The sequence below is a fragment of the Dreissena polymorpha genome, chromosome 9 (genome assembly GCF_020536995.1).
Source record: "Dreissena polymorpha isolate Duluth1 chromosome 9, UMN_Dpol_1.0, whole genome shotgun sequence".
Taxonomy (NCBI): Eukaryota; Metazoa; Mollusca; class Bivalvia; order Myida; family Dreissenidae; genus Dreissena; species Dreissena polymorpha.
The window spans coordinates 38,597,711-38,602,836 of NC_068363.1; the positions used below are offsets into that span (position 1 = coordinate 38,597,711).

The 5,126-nt window shown below is 35.1% G+C and overlaps 1 long non-coding RNA gene across 1 annotated transcript; it reads right to left on the bottom strand.

Annotated features, from left to right (window-relative positions):
* Positions 1–355: 355 nt before the first annotated feature.
* On the bottom strand, positions 356–2,098 carry LOC127845345 (uncharacterized). The gene is made up of 4 exons (XR_008033184.1): positions 2,019–2,098; positions 1,376–1,567; positions 844–1,001; positions 356–516 (listed from the first exon to the last, which is right to left on the bottom strand). It is a non-coding gene; the product is annotated as an uncharacterized LOC127845345 (long non-coding RNA).
* Positions 2,099–5,126: the final 3,028 nt, after the last annotated feature.

Consider the following 5,126-nt stretch of genomic DNA (forward strand, 5'->3'; position numbering starts at 1 on the left):
AATATGAATCAAATTTATAAAGATATTGGATACAAATTTCAAAGTCTGGGACAATTATTTTTAATAGTGCAATTTTCACAATTATGAGAATGAGCTTCTGATAAAATATGGTAATGGTAATTAAAGACTATTAATCAAACAAGGCAGTATAAAGTAATAATATAAGCAGCTTTCAGTTAAAACAGAAATAAAAATTTAACGGGTTCAAAAACAGCCTTTAAACAATGCATTTTTGAGAAAATAATTGGGTGAACAATGACTTCACCACTTGGGTGGGTAACTGATTTCCTAGCTGTATATTGTTTTAGACAATATCATCAAATTAACTTTCAGAATTAAATTTTACTTGCCTTTGCTTATTATTAAAAGACAAATCAGTCTGGGTTCACACATTGTTTCCTTTTGTCTCTGACAGCGGCGTAAAATCCACAAAGTCTTCATTAACAGAAGTACACATGGTGCTGTTACATGTACCAGAAAGATTTAACCGCCAGGCTGCCATCTTGCAGGACTTCCCTATATAAAGCAAATGAGATGAGTACACAGTAATTAAGTCTGCAATGAAACAAAGACCATACCTACTATAACTACATCAAATAATAACCTTTAACAATAACTGCTTTACTGCACAAATGAACCACAGTCAACAGATACTGGGGCCTGGCCTAGTCATTAAAGACATATGTACAGCTTATGGCATATAGTAATGACAGTTTTCTAAATTCAATTTAATAAGCATGATTCATATGACATTATATCATACATAAATTAAAAATTGAGTGCCATGCCAGCAAAATAAGGAAAATATACTAATGTTATCACTGTTTAAGAATCATTATTTACCTGTTCTGTTTTTTTCCACCAAACATGTTGTTCATTGCAATTGCGCAGTTGTTCCAGAAACTGTTTTCTGACTCGCCATCTTTTCGTAATGTCTGACTGTATTCTCTCAGAAAGGATGTCTCATCAAGGGACCATTTGTTGTGTCTGTTTTTTTCATCCTAGATCAGCGATGAAACATGAAAATTTGAGTGTGTAATGGCAAAGCTGAAAAAATGATTGATGGGCTTTTGCTTAAATAGTTTATATGAATGAAGAGTGGTTTATTTGATCTTTGAATTAAAATTTTAGCCCATGTCCTAATGCAAAGAACTTAATATTAATGGCATAAATAAAATAAATAAACAACAAGACAGTGTTCTAATAAGCAAGCCTATGTTAAAAGATAGTATATTTACCAAATGATGGTACTTAATAAGTTATATTTTGTGTGTTCAACAAATTTTACAATTGGTTGAAGAGATTTCACAATTATAAAAATACAATTGAATTATTATAGAAAAGAAAGTAGTACTAGAAAGTGAAAAATAATCACCAGTTCAATCCTTTTATGTTCATGTGTAGGTGTTTGTCCTGTGGGAGTTGACACTGCCCTCTTGCTTCCTCGTTTCGGAGGGGTACTTGAGTCTTTGGGGGCACAGGAACTGTATATGTGATCTGGGCCAGACCTACTCCCGATCACTTGAAACCCAGACACTCTCTCCCCTTTTATATAAGTATGATCCATCTGAAATATGATTTATGAATTAATAAAATAACTTTGTCTTGAAAACCATGAACCATTTTTAATGGAGTTTAGAAAAGATTTTTAGAAGCATTTTTGTTAATCTGGGAAAAGCAGGTCTGAAATTCGACTGTGGTTAAACTGGAAAAAGGCCTGAATACATAAAGATGCAATGTTAATCAAAGATAACCACACCGCAATGCATTCATATTTGTCACACTACTCAAACATACGTCAGAAATACAGTATGTTACAAATTTACTCAGACATCCGAAATAACACTATCTGTGTACTTGTCCGAAACATACTCAGGTTATGGAACATTAATTAACTCTTATATGCGGAAGAACTCGAAAAAAAGGAAGAACGTTTACAGAATGAAATATATGCATCTCGATTGAAAAATGAATGAGAGCCCGACGAACCACTTTTTAAAAATATTTGGTTAACTTACTATTATCATCGCGTCGGCCATTATTCCGCTCATGCCAGACTTCTATTTGTTTACAATAGAAGCTGGGCACCAGACCACAGGTCCATAGTGTTGTCCCAAAATGTTTCGTCACCGAAATGACGTCACACAAGTACGTCATAAATTGCGTAATCAAGTGATGAAAATAAAATACGGAAAGCTGGTTCTGTAATAGATCTATATTTTTAAAGAAATATTTGACGACTAAGAAAATTGATGGGATAAATTGATTACTAGGTCGGTGCCGAATAAAGCGAAGTTCATTTTGCTCTGCCCGTAAATCTGAACCACTCAACATATTAATGGTTGTGTATTGCTGAAATTAAATTCAATAATTGAATAATAAAATTGTTCATGGTTCATATAAATTGTTCATGTTTGAATACTTTATTCGGTATAATAAAATAAATATTACATGTCTGACTTGGCTTTGCCTCGGTTGACAGTATTTCCTCAAGTTGACAAATTTACTGTCATCCTGTCAGCCATGTAATATTTATATACTATTAAGTTCAAAATTTTACTAATATTTATAGTATTGTTACATTAAAGTGGTGTTGTGTTTCTATAGTATGTTGATATGTCCATGAGTTTTAGCATCAACAACAACAACTACTACTACAACAACAACAACAACAACAACAACTACTACTACTACTACTACTACTACTACTACTACTACTACTACTACTACTACTACTACTACTACTACTACTACTACTTCTACTACTACTACTACTACTACGACTACTACTACTACTACTACTATTACTAATACAACTTCTACTACTACTACTATACTACTACTGCTTCTACTACTACTACGATAATCATTTGAATATATTTATCCACTTTGAATTTCGTAAAAAAAAAACATATACTAATTATTATACACTATATGATAAAGCGATGCATGAACACGTTTACCTAAGAAAGTCATTAGCTTTTATTTTACAAATGTAAAGTCGTCAAACAGCAGGGCTCAGAAATATATATTTTGATATAGCATGTGCTTTTAAGTAAGTTATTTCTTTATGTGTTTGGTTAATATAATAAGTTAAAGCCATAGATAGCTCAACATAAACTGTGGACTTTTATCAGACATTAATGAAACAATGGCACACACCAGCGCATGAACACGTACGATTGCGTGAACAACCTTTAACGAGTGTGGGTCCTTAATTATGTATACGTTTGTTTCGCGCTCTCGTAAAAATTGAAAAATAAATTGCGTTTAGGTGGTAAACGAGCGTTTTCAAGAACATATTTTCGTTCAAATCATTGGAGTAATAGATAGTTATGTAATATATAATGCGAACAATCAGGGGAGTAAGCGAAAAGAGAGAAATAGCAGTGGAATTAGTGGCTGTGTAACGAACAAAAGTAAACAATGTGAACATGGAGGACCGTCTGTTGGTCAGGACCTGAACAAATCACTTAGTGGTTTGCTGAGCCAAGTTAACTCTGTTTTAAATGAAGTGGTTCAGACCCTATATAAATGGTGGATACATGTGAAGCATTTGTTAGTAGGGGATGATAGTGACGTTCGTGAAAGAATGGAGAGCGCTTGGGTTCAACCTTGCATGTTCGCTTTAGCACAAACCATCCAACATCTCGTCCAGAGGATTTGTTCAATGGAAAAGAAACTAGAAGGTATCCAATTGATGGAGAAAAAGGTACCATACTTCGAAAATGAAATAAGGAAGGTATGGGTGGTAATCGATGATCGGGCTAAGGGCACAGGAGAGCGGGTGAGCCCTTTACAAGAAAGGTTAGAGCTGATCAATATGGGTTTTACCCTGATGTCGACCCGGGTCAGAGAGATTGAAAGAAGACGAGACGAGCTACATGAGAAGGTTACATACCTCCAATCGCAGTCAATGAGGAATAACCTATCTTACTTACATTTCAGTAGATAGTTCGACTGGAAATAAGCCCGCAGAATTGTCAGAACGCAAACTGAGAGATCGCCTAGAAGTCAGCCCCGAAACTCTTTACAGAAAAGGCGGATGCCATCCGGTTTGATCGAGTGCATCTGTCACCTTGCCATCCGCTATCCTGCAAAACGAGAAATATTGTGGCAAAATTCACATTATGGAAACAGCTGACGGGTAAGGAAAACTTAATGTTCTACGAATTTCAGAAGGCGGTAGCATACAAGCGCCGGAAACTGGTTAAATTAATGAAGGACGCTAAGGACAATGGGAAACGTGCCTGCCTGGTGTATGACATCCTATACGTGGACGGCAAACCGGTCAGGGATTAGGGGGACGTTAAGGGTGAGCTTCGATTCTCTACATGGACTTTCCAACTTGAAGGCGAAACTACAATCAACTGATTTTGTAAATATTATTTCTTTTTACGACATTGCTTTCTTTATGACTATAACAAAATTATTCCATTTAACACGATATTCAAATAATTTGTCAATTTGTAGATGATTGTAGTTCAATAACTGAATAAGCGCCGCGAAATCTTTCCCGGCGCGGATGCGGCAGTTATCAGGTTGTGGGTCTCTTACAAATCTGGTTTGCAAAACTAGCTATTAACCTTAGTTGTTCGCAAGCGAACAACTAAATACGACGTCATAGTCACATGGTATTTGTTTTTGTGTTTAGCGTTCTTTCTCGTCATGTGGTATTTTTTCGGAGGTATTTTAGCGTGTTTTTTTCGTCAAAACGCAGTTCATTAAAAAAATCGTGACAATCGGAAACATTTTATCCATTTGCGCTAAAACTCAACAGAAAACAACAAAACTGTTTGGTTTGATCATTTTCGATATTATTGTGTGTGATATATGTTTGAATAAGACTTAGCATTTTGACTCGGTACTAAATAGTACGGGGAAGACACAATGGACTATCGATAAACGTTGATAACACAGTTTTGCTTTCAAGATGAGGAAACACAAACTACCGAAATAATATAGTGTCATGATAAGACGGAAATCGTTTCATTATCTAACCACAAATGTTTGCCGTACTCTTCAGTCGGTATGGAAATCGTTCTTGAAAGACTGAAATGCTACCGAAATTGGTCAGTTTGCTATAATTAACACAGTTTGACTTCAAGTTTCTATCAAAAAGTACT